Source organism: Aotus nancymaae, unplaced genomic scaffold (assembly GCF_030222135.1).
Source record: "Aotus nancymaae isolate 86718 unplaced genomic scaffold, 86718_ANA_hifiasm-v0.15.2.pri h1tg000108l, whole genome shotgun sequence".
Taxonomy (NCBI): Eukaryota; Metazoa; Chordata; class Mammalia; order Primates; family Aotidae; genus Aotus; species Aotus nancymaae.
In genome coordinates, this window is record NW_026988523.1 from 29,018,348 (window position 1) to 29,033,251 (window position 14,904).

Below are 14,904 nucleotides of genomic sequence, written 5' to 3' on the forward strand. Positions count from 1 at the left end.
TTCTTCCCGCACCTGCGGCTCTTCTTCCCGCACCTGCAGCTCTTCTTCTTGCACAGCCATCATGGACTGTAGAGGAGAAAGTTCCAAATGTAAATAGAGGAAACAATATCTGCCATGTTTATATTTTAACACGGAGGCAAATGCTTTTGCATATCATATCACTATCAGCCAGTAATGCAAGAGAAAACGAAACAAGAATAGGGCTCTGCAAGGGCTGTTCCAGAGCCCTTGCAACTTGAAGAAGATAATGAAGGGCATTTCATGCAGGTAAGAAGTGTCTCCTCAGTGTTACCAACCCAATTTCTGAAAGAAAAAAGATGGTAAAATACTTAACTCCCAGCCACGTGTGGTGGCTCACGCATGTAATTCCAGCACTTTGGGAGGCTAAGGTGGGTGGATCACCTGAGGTTGAGAGCTCGAGACCAGCCTGACCAACATGGAAAAACTCTGTCTCTACTAAAAATAAAAAATTAGCTGGGCATGGTGGTGCATGCCTATAGTCCCAGCAACTCGAAAGCCTGAAGCACAAGAATCACTTGAACCCTAGAGCTAGAAGTTGCAGTGAGCTGAGACTGCACATAGCACTCCAGCATGGTGGCTCACACCTGTAATCCCAACACTCTGGGAGGCCGAGGCGGGCAGATCAACTGAGGTTGGGAGTTCAAGACCAGCCTGACCAACATGGAGAAACTCCATCTCTACTAAAAATACAAAATTACCTTGGCATGGTGGTGCATGTCTGTAATCCCAGCCACTCGGGAGGCTGAGACAGGAGAATTGCTTGAACCCAGGAGGCAGAGGTTGCAGTGAGCCGAGGTCGCGCCACTGCACTCCAGCCTGGTGCCTGGTGACGGAGTGAGACTCTGTCTCAAAAAAAAAAAAAATAAAATAAATAAATAAATAAATAAACTTATCTCGGCATAACATTATCTTCAAATTCATCATCTGCATTTCTAATAGGAGATTTTCTTTTAGCTCTTTCGCTTGTGCTCACCAGACAAGGTTTGATAGCAACTATTTGTCACCAGCACAGATGAACCAATTCAAGGAGAGCAATAAACAGGACTATTAAGTTCCCCCAAAGAAAGTCCTTAGAATAAAATATCTCCTCTGGTTGCCACAAGAGTAAGACAATGGTCCATTATATAAAATTCCAATCTAATAAATGATTAAATTTAATGTTGTCTGTTTTCCAAATGTTTTATTTTGTTCAGGCTCTGTTGTGGTGACCAGGGATTGGAAAATGACTGCAAAGAGGCTCTGCGGAACCTGGGGAGGTAAGAAACGTATTCTAAGAGGGGACTGAGGTGATGGCTGCAAAATTCTTTTTTTTTTTTTAATATGTATATATTTTTTAAAGACGAGGTTTCACCATGTTGGTCAGGCTGTTCTTGAACTCTTGACCTCAGGTGATCCACCCACCTTGGCCTCCAAAGTGCTTGGATTACAGGCGTGAGCCACCACGCCCGGCCGATGGCTGCAAAATTCATAATCTACTTAAATTATTCAATTCTACATTTGCGATTAGTGACTGTCATTACAAGTACTTGTTAAATGAAATTTCTGGTTTCTGGCCGGGCGCGGTGGCTCACGCCTGTAATCCCAGCACTTTGGGAGGCCGAGACGGTTGGATCACGAGGTCAAGAGAGTGAGACCATCCTGGCCAACATGGAGAAACCCGGTCTCTATTAAAAATACAAAAATATTAGCCGGATGTGGTGGCACGCGCCTGGAGTCCCAGCTACAAGGGAGGCTGAAGCGGAGGAATCACTTGAACCAAAGAGAGGGAGGTTGCAGGGAGCCAGGATTGCGCCACTGCACTCCAGCCTCGTGAGAGAGCAAGAATCCGTTGAAAATCAATCAATCAAACAATCAATTCATCAACAAATGCGAGACAGCCTCTAAATCATTATATAGATAGTTAAGGAAATGAATAAATGCAAGCCTGCACACAAATACATAAGTATATAAATAAATGTAGCCAGCCTGGGTTTAAATAAATAAATGAGTAAATGTGAGCCTGCCTCTAAATAATTACATAGTTACACAGATAAATACATAAATCCAAGCCTGCCTCCAAATATATAAATAATTGCTACCTGCTTCTCCATAAGTACATAAGTAAATAAATAAATAAATGTAAGTCTGCCTCTAAATAAATCGATAGATAGATACATAAATCAATAAATAAATAGCCCCACTTGGAGACTCATGCTTTTAATCCCCCATCAACTGGAAGCCTGAGGAGGGTATATTACCTGAGGTCAGGACATCGAGACCAGTCTGGCCAAGATGGCGAAAGAAACCCTGTCTCTATTTAAAAAATAATAAGGTGAAAATAATTAATTAAAAAAAAAAAATATATATATATATATATATATATGTATATACACAAATAAATAAATGCAAGATGGTCTGCCTGCCTCTAAGTAAACAAATAAATAAGTAAGTAAATAAATAAAGGCAGGGTGCAGTGGCTCACGCCTGTAATCCCAGCACTTTTGGAGGCCGAGACAGGCAGATGACGAGGTCAAGAGATCGAGACCATTCTGGCCAACATGGTGAAACCTCGTCTCTACTAAAAATAGAAAAATATTAGCCAGGAGTGGTGGCACGTGCCTGTGGTCCCAGCTACTCGGGAGGCTGAGGCAGAAGAATTGCTTGAACCCAGGAGGTGGAGGCTGCAGTGAGCCAAGACTGCACAACTGCACTCCAGCCTGGTGACAGAGAAGACTCCGTTTTAAATAAATAAGTAAATAAATAATAAATAAATGCGAGCCTGCATCTAAGTTAATAAATGCAAGCCTGCCTCTAAATCATTAAACAGATAGATAAGTAAATAAACAAATGCAAGGCTGCACACTAATACATATGTATATAAATAAAGGTTGCGAGCCTGGGTCTAAATAAATAAATGAGTAAATGTCAGGCTGCCTCTAAATAATTAGATAGCTAGATAGATAAATACATCAATCCAAGCCTGCCTCAAAATACACAAATAAAGTAAATAAATATAGAAATAACTAAATGCCACCTGCTTCTCCGTAAGTATGTCAGTAAATAAATAAATAAATGCAAGTTTGCCTCTAAATAAATCGATTCATACATAGATAAAGAAATCAATAAATAAATAGCCCTGCTTGGTGGCTCATGCTTTTAATCCCCCGCCCATTTGGAGCCTGAGCTGGGCATATCACCTAAGGTGAGGACATTGAGACCAGCCTGGCAAAGGTTCTCTTTAAAAAGAAAACCCTGTCTCTATTTAAAAAAAGTAGTAAGACAAAAATAATGAAATAAATAAATATAGATTTATATATATAAATAAATGCAAGACGGCATGCCTGCCACTAAGTAAATAAATAAGTAATTCAGTAAATAAATAAACAAAGGTGGGTGCAGTGGCTAAAGTCTGTAATCCCAGCACCTTGGGAAGCCAAGTCGGGCGGATCACCTGAGGTCGGGAGTTCAAGACCTGACTGACCAACATGGTGAAACCCTGTCTTCAAAAAACAATAAAAAAAAGAAAAAGAAAAAAAAGGAAATAAGTAAATAAATGCAAGAGTGCCTCTAAATCACTATAGTTAAGAAAATGAATAAATGTAAGCCTGCACACAAATACATAAGTATAAAAATAATGTTGTGAGCCTAAGTCTGAATAAAATAAATGAGTAAACGTGAGCCTGCCTCTAAATAATTAGATAGCTAGCTAGATAAATACATAAATCCAAGCCTGCCTCCAAATATAAAAATAAATAAATAAGTAAATTCGACCTGCTTCCCCATAAATACATCAGCAAACAAATAAATAATGCAAGTCTGCGTCTAAATAAATCAATTAATAGATAGATAAATAAATCCATAAATAAGCAGCCCCACTTGGTGGCTCATGTTTCTAATCCCCCACCCACTGGGAGCCTGAGCCGGCTATATCACCTGAGGTCAGGACATCGAGATCAGCCTGGCCAAGATGGTGAAAGAATCCCTATCTCTATTTAAAAAAACAATAAGGTGAAAATTATTAAATAAATAAATAAAAATATAAATACATAAATGCAAGACAGCCTGCCAGCCTCTAAGTAAATAAATCAGTAATTAGGCAAATAAATAAAGAAAGGCTGGGCGAGATGGCTCAGTCCTGTAATCCCAGCACTTTGGAAGGCCGAGATGGGCGGATCGCAAAGTCAAGAGATCGAGACCATCCTGGCCGACATGGTGAAACCCTGTCTCCACTAAAAATACAAAAATATTAGCCAGGCACGGTGGCACTCGCCTGCGATCCCAGATACTCTGGAGGCTGAGGAGGAAGAATCGCTTGAACTCAGGAGGCGGAGGTTGCAGTAAGCCAAAATTGGGCCAGTGCACTCCAGCCTGGTGACAGAGCAAGACTCCCTCTAAGATAAATAAACAAACAAACAAATTATAAATGAGTAAATAAATGCAAGACTGCCTCTAAATCATTATACAGACAGTTAAGAAAATGAATAAAAGCAAGCCTGCACACAAATACATAAGTATAAAAACAATATTGTGAGCCTGGGTCTAAATTAAGTAAATAAATAAATAAAGGCCGGGTGCAGCGGCTAAAGCCTGTAATCCCAGCACCTTGCTGGGTCACGAGGTCAAGAGATCAAGACCATCCTGGCCGACATGGTGAAACCCCATCTCTACTAAAAATACAAAAATATTAGCCAGGCGCGGTGGCACTCGCCTGTGGTCCCAGATACTCCGGAGGCTAAGGAGGAAGAATCGCTTGAACCCAGGAGGCGGAGGCTGCAGTAAGCCAAGATTGGGCCAGTGCACTCCAGCCTGGTGACAGAGCAAGACTCTGTCTAAAATAAATAAAGAAATTGGCCCGGCGCAGTGGCTCCCACCTGTAATCCAAACACTTTGGAGGCCAAGGCGGGCGGATCACCTGAGGTCCGGAGTTCAAGACCTGACTGACCAACATGGTGAAACCCCGTCTTTAAAAATAAGAAAAAGAAAAAAAGAAAATAAAAAGCAAATAAGTAAATAAACAAATAAGTAAATAAATGCAAGACTGCCTCTAAATCATTATAGTTAGGAAAATGAATAAATGCAAGCCTGCACACAAATACGTAAGTATAAAAATAATGTTGTGAGCCTGGGTCTAAATAAAATAAACGAGTAAACATGAGCCCGCCTCTAAATAATTAGATAGCTAGACAGATAAATACATAAATCTGAGCCTGCCTCCAAATATATAATTAGCCCCGCTTCTCCATAAGTACATCAGCAAATAAATAAATAAATGCAAGTCTGCCTCTAAGTAAATCAATTAATTGATAGATAAATAAATCCATAAATAAGCAGCCCCACTTGGTGTCTCCTGTTTCTAATCCCTCGCCCATTGGGAGCCTGAGCTGGCTATATCACCGGAGGTCATGACATCGAGACCAGCCTGGCCAAGATGGTGAAAGAAACCCTGTCTCTATTTAAAATATAATAAGGTGAAAATAATTAAATAAATAAACACATATATATATACACACACATATATATATAAATGTCAGATGGCCTGCCTACCTCTAAGTAAATAAATAAATAAGTAAGTAAATAAAGAAAAGTAAGTAAGTAAAGAAAGGCCGGGTGTGGTGGCTCATGCCTGTAATCCCAGCACTTTGAGGGGCCGAGACAGGCAGATCACGAGGTCAAGAGGTCAAGACCATTCTGGCCAACATGGTGAAACCTCGTCCCTACTAAAAATACAAAATTATTAGCCAGGCCTGTTGGCACACACCTGTGGTCCCAGCTACTCGGGAGGCTGAGGCGGAAGAATCGCTTGAACCCAGGAGGCGGAAGTTGCAGTGAGCCAAGATTGCACAAAAGCACTCCAGCCTGGTGACACAGCAAGACTCTGTCTAAAATCAATCAATCAATCAATCAATCAATCAATCAGAGCCTGCATCTATGTAAATAAATGCAAGCCTGCCTCTAAATCATTATACAGATAGGTAAGTAAATGAATAAATGCAAGGCTGCACACTAATACGTAAGTATATAAATAAATGTTGCAAGCCTGGGTCTAAACAAATAAATGAGTAAATGTGAGCCTGACTCTAAATAATTAGATAGCTAGATAGATAAATACAGAAATCCAAGCCTGCCTCCAAATATATACATAATTAAATGCCACCTGCTTCTTCATAAGTATGTCAATAAATAAATGCAAGTCTGCCTCTAAATATAACAATTAATAGATAGATACATAAATCAATAAATAAATAGCCCCCCTTGGGGGCTCATGCTTTTAATCCCCCACCAATTGGGAGCCTGAGCCGGGTATATCACCTGAGGTCAGTACATCGATACCAGCCTGGCCAAGATGGTGAAAGAAACCCTGTCTCTATTTTAAAAACAATAAGGTGAAAATAATTAAATAAATATATATATATATATAAATAAATAAATGCAAGATGGCCTGCCTGCTTGTAAGTAAATAAATAAGTAAGTAAGTAAATAAAGGCTGGGCTCAGTGGTTCCCGCCTGTAATCCCATCACTTTGGGAGGCCAAGACAGGCGGATCACAAGGTCAAGAGATTGAGACCATTCTGGTCAACATGGTGAAACGTCGTCTCTACTAAAAATACAAAAATACTAGCCAGGCATGGTGGCAAACACCTGTGGTCTCAACTGCTCGGGAGGCTGAGGCGGAAGTATCGCTTGAACCCAGGAGGCAGACGTTGCAGTGAGCCAAGATTGCACAACTGCACTCCAGCCTGGTGACAGAGCAAGACTCCGTCTAAAACAAATCAATCAATCAATAAATAAATCCGAGCCTGCATCTAAGTAAATCAATGCAAGTCAGTCTCTAAATCATTATATCGATAGATAAGTAAATAAATAAATGCAAGGCTGCACACTAATACATAAGTATATAAATAAATGTTGCGAGCCTGGGTCTAAATAAATAAATGAGTAAATGTCAGGCTGTCTCTAAATAATTAGATAGCTAGATAAATACATCATTCCAAGCCTGCTTCAAAATATATAAATAAATAAATAAGTAAATAAATATAGAAATAACTAAATGCAATCTGCTTCTCCATAATACGTCAGTAAATAAATAAATAAATGCAAGCTTGCCTTTAAATAAATTGATTGGTAGACAGATAAATAAATCAATAAATAAATAGCCCCGCTTGATGGCTCATGATTTTAATCCCCTGCCCATTTGGAGCCTGAGCCAGGTACATCACCTGAGGTCAGGACATAGAGACCAACCTGGCCAAGATGGTGAAAGGAACCCCGTCTCTATTTAAGAAAATAGTAAGGTGAAAATGATTAAATAAATAAATATAGATTTATATAAATTAATAAATGCAACACGGCCTGCCTGCCAACTAAGTAAATAAATAAATAAATAAAGGCCGGGTGCAGTGGCTAAAACCTGTAATCCCAGCACCTTGAGAGGCTAAGATGCGCAGATCACGAGGTCAAGAGATCGAGACCATCCTGGCCGACATGGTGAAACCCCATCTCTACTAAAAATACAAAAATGTTAGCCAGGCACAGTGGCACTCGCCTGTGCTCCCAGATACTCCAGAGGTTGAGGAAGAAGAATCGCTTGAACCCAGAGGGTGGAGGTCACAATAAGCCAAGACTGGGCCAGTGCACTCCAGCCTGGTGACAGAGCAAGACTCCCTCCAAAATAAATAAATAAGTAAGTAAATACATGCGAGACTGCCTCTAAAGTATTATACAGATAGTTAAGAAAATGAATAAATGCAAGCCTGCACACAAACACGTAAGTATAAAAATCATGTTGTGAGCCTGGGTCTAAATAAAACAAATGAGTAAATGTGAGCCTGCCTCTAAATAATTAGATAGCTAGATAGATAAATACATAAATCCAAGCCTGCCTCCAAATATATAAATAAATAAATAAATAAGTAAATTCGACCTGCTTCTCCATAAGTACATCAGCAAATAAATAAATAAATAAATGCAAGTCTCCCTCTAAATAGATCGATTAATAGATAGGTAAATAAATCAGTAACTAAGCAACCCCTCTGGTGGCTCATGTTTTTAATGCCCCGCCCATTGGGAGCCTGAGCCGGCTATATTACCTGAGGTCAGGACATCAAGACCAGCCTGGCCAAGATGGTGAAAGAATCCCTGTCTCTATTTAAAAAAATAATAAGATGAAAATAATTAAATAAATAAATAAAAATATAAATAAATAAAAGCAAGCCGGCCTTCCTGCCTCTAAGGAAATAAATCAATAATTATGTAAATAAATAAATAAAGGCCGGGCGAGATGGCTCAGTCCTGTAATCCCAGCACTTTGGGAGGCCGAGATGGTTGGATCACGAGGTCAAGAGATTGAGACCATTCTGTCCAACATGGAGAAACCCAGTCTAAAAATACAAAAATATTAGCTGGGTGTGGTGGCACGCACCTGGGTTCCCAGCTACAAGGGAGGCCGAGGCGGAAGAATCGCTTGAACCGCTTTGGAGGAGGTTGCAGTGAGCCAGGATTGTGCCACTGCACTCCAGTCTGGTGAGAGCAAGAATCTGTCTAAAATTAATCAATCAATCAATCAATCCATCAAGAAATGCGAGACAGCCTCTAAATCATTATATACATAGTTAAGAAAATGAATAAATGCAAGCCTGCATAAATCCAAGCCTGTCTCAAAATATACAAATAAATAAGTAAATAAATATAAATACAAACGTTAGCCAGGCATGGTGGCATGGCCCTGTAATCCCAGCTACTGAGGAGGCTGAGACAGGAGAATCACTTGAACCTGGGAGGCAGTGGTTGCAGTAAGCCGAGATTGTGCCACCAGTTTCCAGCGTCGGCAAAATAGCAAGACTCCATCTCAAAAAAACCCCAAACTTATCCGGAACCTCTGTCTCTATTTCTAATAAATTGCTTTTCTGAAAAAAAAAAAAAAAGTCACAAAATCAACTGGTCCTATCATACCTTACGTCTGCCTTCATTTTCCTGGTACAAAGAAAACATTGTTAAAGCCCAACAATAAATTAGAAAACTGCTGAATAGTAAAAAATAAATGAAAAGGCACTAAAGAAGATGGCTGATCATTAGCAGCTCAGGCTCGTAGCTCCCAGTGAAAGCACAGAGAACGAGAGGACGCCACACTTTCAGACGAGTTTTTGTTGCTCATGGACCAAGAGATTCCCAGCAGAGGAGCCCCACGGGTAGCCAGGGCGACTCTTGTGGCCGGCGCGGCGGTTTTGCTCACACCTCAGCGCAGTAGTTCTTGGTGTAGAGTCCGGAGATTCCCGGGCAGAAAAGCACCATCAATCTTAACACCGCTGTTTTGGCCGGCGCAGTGGATTGCTTAGATTTTGGCGCTGGAAATCAACAAGTTGGACGTCCACTCAGAGACCTAGTTAGAAAGTCGGTAATTACAAAGACGACAGAGGGATAAATACATAATGAAGGGAAGAAATCAGCCTAAAAAGGCAGAGAATACTCAAAATCAGAATGCCTCTCCCTCTACAGGGGATCACAATTCCTCATCAGTTAATGGAACAAGGATTAATGGAGAACGAGTGTGTTCCAATAACAGAAGCAGGTTTCAAAAGGTGCGTGATAAGAAACTTCTGTGAATTAAAAGAACTTGTTCTAACCCAATGCAAAGAAACTAAGAACCTTGAAAGAAGATTTGATGAAATGTTAACGAGAATGGACAATTTAGAGAGGAATATAAGTGAATTGATGGAGCTGAAAAACACAACACGAGAACTTCACGAAGTATGCACAAGTTTAAACAGTCGAATTGATCAAGCAGAAGAAAGGATATCAGATGTCGAGGACCAGCTTAGTGAAATGAAACGAGAAGACAAGAATGGAGAAAAAAGGATAAAAAGGAATGAGCAAAGTCTCCAGGAAATATGGGACTATGTGAAAAGACCTAATTTACGTTTGATAGGAGTACCTGAATGTGATGAAGAGAATGAATCCAAGTTGGAAAATACTCTTCAGGATATCATTCAGGAAAACTTTTCCAACCTAGCAAGGCAGGGTAATATTCAACTTATTCAATTTTCATCTTATTATTTTTTTAAATAGAGACAGGGATTCTTTCACCATCTTGGCCAGGCTGGTCTTGATGTCCTGACCTCAGGTAATATAGCCGGCTCAGGCTCCCAATGGGCGGGGCATTAAAAACATGAGCCACCAGAGGGGTTGCTTAGTTATTGATTTATTTATCTAATATTCAACGCCAGGTAATACAGAGACCACCACAAAGATATTCTTCAAGAAGACCAACCCCAAGGCACATAATCGCCAGATTTATTAGGGTTGAAATGAAGGAGAAAATACTAAGGGCAGCCAGAGAGAAAGGTCAGGTTACCCACAAAGGGAAACCTATCAGACTTACAGCAGATCTCTCAGCAGAAATCCCACAAGCCAGAAAAGAGTGGGGGCCAATATTTAACATCCTTAAAGAAAAGAACTTTCAACCCAGAATTTCATATCCAGCCAAACTAAGCTTTACAAACGAAGGAAAAATTAAATCTTTTGCAAACAAACAGGCACTTAGAGACTTCGCCACCACCAGGCCTGCTTTACAAGAGCTTCTGAAAGAAGCACTATATATAAAGGAACAACCAATATCAGCCTTTCCAAAAATATATCAAAAAGCAAAGAGCATTAATACAATGAAAAGTTTACACCAACTAATGGGCAACATACAGCTAGCATCAAATGGCAGTATTAAACTTACATAAATTCTAATTGGATAAAAAGCCAAAACCCATGGGTATGCTGCATCCAGACCCATCTCACATGCAACGATACACAAAGACTCAAAACAAAGAGGAGGAGGAAGATTTACCAACCAAACAAGAGAGTAAAAATAAACAAATAAATAAAATGCAAGAGATGCAATTCTCGCCTCTGATAAAGTAGACTTTAAAGCAACAAAGATCAAAAGAGGCAAAGAAGGACATTACATAATGGCAAAAGGATCAATGTAACAAGAAGAGCTAACAATTCTATAGATCAACAAGACAGAAAATTAACAAGGACATCCAGGACTTGAACTCAGACCCGGAACAAGTAAACTTCATAAACATTTACAGAACTCTCCACTTCAAATACACAAAATATACATTACCACCTCACACCTATTCCAAAAGTGACTACATAATTGGAAGTAAATCACTCCTCAGTAATCACATAGCATTTCATAGGTTTAAATGAAATATTGGTTGGCTGCTTGTTTGTTATTTTCTTCCCTTATTCCTTCCTGTCTACATCATTAAGTATAATTATTGGTATAAAAGAGGTTTTCAATACCCATTACTAAACTGCATTCTAGCCTGGGCAAGAAAGCAATACTCCCATTCTCTCTCTCTCTTTCTCTTCCTTTTTCTTCCTCTTCTTCATTCTTTTTTTCTTTCTTCAAAAAAAAAAAAAAGAAAAAGAAAAAGAAACATGGCCCTGTCAACACTTTAATTTGAGCCATGTTAGACCTAATTTCAGACTTCTGATCTCTAGAACTATAAAATCATAAGTCTGTGTTTTTTTAGCCACTGTTTGTGATAATTTGTTAGAGAAGCAACAGGAAACTAACACATTCCTGCTGCATCCTTGATCTGGATTTCTTCTTCCTTCTACTCCATCTATCCAAAATCCACCCAGGCTTAATACAATCTTTAGGTGTATTGGGTGCTTATCATATGCAAAACATCTGGCTAGATACCAGTAGATAAAGAATGCAAGATACAAAGATGAACAAGAGACCTGCTCCCAACTTCAAAAGAGCTCCAAGTCTGGGGCAAGGGAGGCAAAAAAAAAAAAGGTGCTAAAATAGAAGGCAAAATGAGGAAAAGAAATGAAAGGAATATAAAATGATCCAGAGAGGTATCATATATATGAACAAAAATCAAGAGGTAGAACAAAATGTATTCATCATGATGGCTCTCGGTGGTCTCAGGGTGATATTAGCCATCCGAATTAATATATTTTCTTCAATGATATTAAATAAATATCAGTGCCCTTTATAGCCCGACTTTTTTTTTTTTTTTTTTAGGAGACGGAGTTTCGCTCTTGTTACCCAGGCTGGAGTGCAATGGCGCGATCTCGGCTCACCGCAACCTCCACCTCCTGGGTTAAGGCAATTCTCCTGCCTCAGCCTCCTGAGTAGCTGGGATTACAGGCACGCGCCACCATGCCCAGCTAATTTTTTGTATTTTCAGTAGAGACGGGGTTTCGCCGTGTTGACCAAGATGGTCTCGATCTCTTGACCTCGTGATCCACCCGCCTCGGCCTCCCAAAGTGCTGGGATTACAGGCGTGAGCCACCGCGCCCGGCTTTTTTTTTTTTTTTTTGGAGACAGACAGTCTCTCTGTCACCAGGCTGGAGCGCAGTGGCGCGATCTTGTCTCACTGCAACCTCCGCCTCCTGGGTTCAAGTGATTCTCTTGCCTCAGCCTTCCAAGTAGCTGGGACTACCTGCGCACACTACCATGCCCTGCGAATTTTTGTATTTTCGGTAGAGATAGGGTGTAGCCTTACTTTTATAATAGAACAGCCTTTAATAGGACATGGATCACAAAAGGAAAGGAACACACATTGAGTGCTGACTATATGCAAGGCATTGTTTTAGACACCAAAGCGCTGTTCTCATTTAATCTCTGCAATCACTGTGTGAAACAGGCACTATTCCTGACTTAAGATTTTGACACTGAGGCTCAGAGCAATCCATAAAACAAATGACGACATGGGTAGCCCCAGTAATTGTCCCTGTTTTTTATCCCCTGTTCAGTATCATAAGCATCTACACTTCAGGAATAAAAAAAGGCATAAAAAGAACACAATAGTTAAACAAATAAAAATTTCAACAAAGAATAAAAGGAAAAAATAGCCATTCTCTTACCTCTCTGGATGGGCATGGAACTTCACCAGACTGCTAGAGAGCTGTCTCTTTGCCTCTAAGTCCTCACTGAGCTGACTCTGTTCATCTACTAGTCCTTCTAGCATCAGCAGCAACTGAGGAAAGAAGAGAGAAGAAGCAATACACAAATGGCACAGTGAGACATGAAGCCACAGTTCATCCTGAGAAACAAGAAAATGCATTAGCATGTACTATGACTTAAAAAGCCCGCTATCTTAGTTTTAAGTTTTTGATAGTATTTTATAGTTTTCCCAAGAAGCAAGAAAATGCATTAGCATGTACTATGACTTAAAAAGTCCGCTATCTTAGTACTTAAGCTTTTGATAGTTTTGTATAGTTTTCAAATCAATGTCATATTCACTATCTTTTTAATCTTTAAAACCCTGTAAGGTGGAATTCAAACATGGGAGCAAAAAGAAGAAAAAGGAGAGAGAACCTGGAAGCTCAGGAAAGCAGCTAAGAGAAAGGAGTAAGAGGGAAACGGGACAGGCAAGAGGGAAACATATATAATAGGAGTTATCAGTATTCTTCATTCATTCAATAAATATTTATTGAGCACCTTCTATGGGAAAGACTCTGTTCCAGATTCTAAGGGAAAGCCTACTATCTAGTGGAGGAAAAAAACATTCATTAATCATAGACGTGTGCCATTGTGAGTGTAATAGTGCTATAAAGATAACAAGCTATGACAATGTATAACCAACAGAGAGCTGTTTAAAGTAGAGCTGAAAGCCTGAGTAGTTAGTGAGAGAGATGCTAATGGAGACAGGGAGTACAGGCAAATAAGTCTGTTGGAAAAGAAAGGTTAAACGGGGCTGTAGCTATAAAGTTGGGGCAAAGGCAGGGGTTTCTTTCTCTTTTTTTAGACTGGGAGAGATGTGAACATGGTTAAATGCAGATAGAGGAGAAAGATTCAGTTGAGAGGGAGATGACTTAGGTATGAGTGTGAGGGATAACTATTGCTATGTGTCCAAAAGAACTGCTGCTCTTTACAGAACCACACGTCAGAAAGAGGCATCTATAGCTGCTACCGATCAAAGTAGGAAACTTTAGAGCAGTTTCCCGATGAAATACCATTTATGAAAAACCAATACCATGGTTTATTTCACAGTAGAAAAACAAGGTTTGTGCCGGGTGTGGTGGTATGCACCTGCAGCTCCAGCTACTCAGGAGGCTGAGGCAGGAAGATGCCTTGAGCCCCAGAGTTTGAGGCTGCAGTGAGCCATGGTCGTACCACTGCACTCGAGCTTGGGTGACACAGTGAGACTCCGTGTGTGTGTGTGTGTGTGTGTGTGTGTGCGCGCGCGTAGAGAGAGAGAGACATTGAGAGTGAGAGTGTGAGAGTGAGAGAGTGAGAGTGAGAGAGTGAGAGAGAGAGAGAGAGAGTGAGAGTCTATATTCCAGTGACTTACCTGTTGTCTTTGGTTTCCTCAAATTTCTTGACCTAGGATTCTACTGAAGCAACTGTTTCCCAAAGAAGTAATACTTTCTGGGTCAGGCGTTCCACAGCTGATATGTCTTCAGGATAACCAGTTGTATTTGCAGGTCCTAGAAGTCAAAAAGTAAGTGTAAACATGAAAATAGTAATAAAAGTATTATTCAGTTGACAAGCAGAGAACAAATGTTCTTGAGACAGTCCGCCTATACTTTCAAGTGGGATATTGATAAGCACTGGGCAAGGGATTCAATGTGTGCATAGTGTCTGAAGATGCCCTACAGGTAATCTGAGATGTGAACATTTCCAATGATCTGTAAAAAGTTTTGAAGGACCTTTATGAGGTCTTCATTAATCTGTATTTTCCTGGTGAGAGGCTCCATATCAGCAGCCTGCACCTGCGGCTCCTCTTCCGCACTTGCGGCTCCTCTGCACCTGCGGCTCTTCTTCCGCACCTGTGGCTCCTCTTCCCGAACCTGCGGCTCCTCTTCCGCACCTGCGGCTCTTCCTCTTGCACCTGTGGCTCTTCTTCCACACCTGCGGCTCTTCTTCCTGCACCTGCGGCTCTTCTTCCC

The 14,904-nt window shown here is 40.4% G+C and overlaps 1 long non-coding RNA gene across 1 annotated transcript; it reads right to left on the reverse strand.

Moving 5' to 3' along the window:
* Positions 1 to 15: 15 nt before the first annotated feature.
* On the reverse strand, positions 16 to 14,896 carry LOC135272258 (uncharacterized). The gene is made up of 4 exons (XR_010340363.1): positions 14,785 to 14,896; positions 14,307 to 14,442; positions 12,877 to 12,989; positions 16 to 66 (listed from the first exon to the last, which is right to left on the reverse strand). It is a non-coding gene; the product is annotated as an uncharacterized LOC135272258 (long non-coding RNA).
* Positions 14,897 to 14,904: the final 8 nt, after the last annotated feature.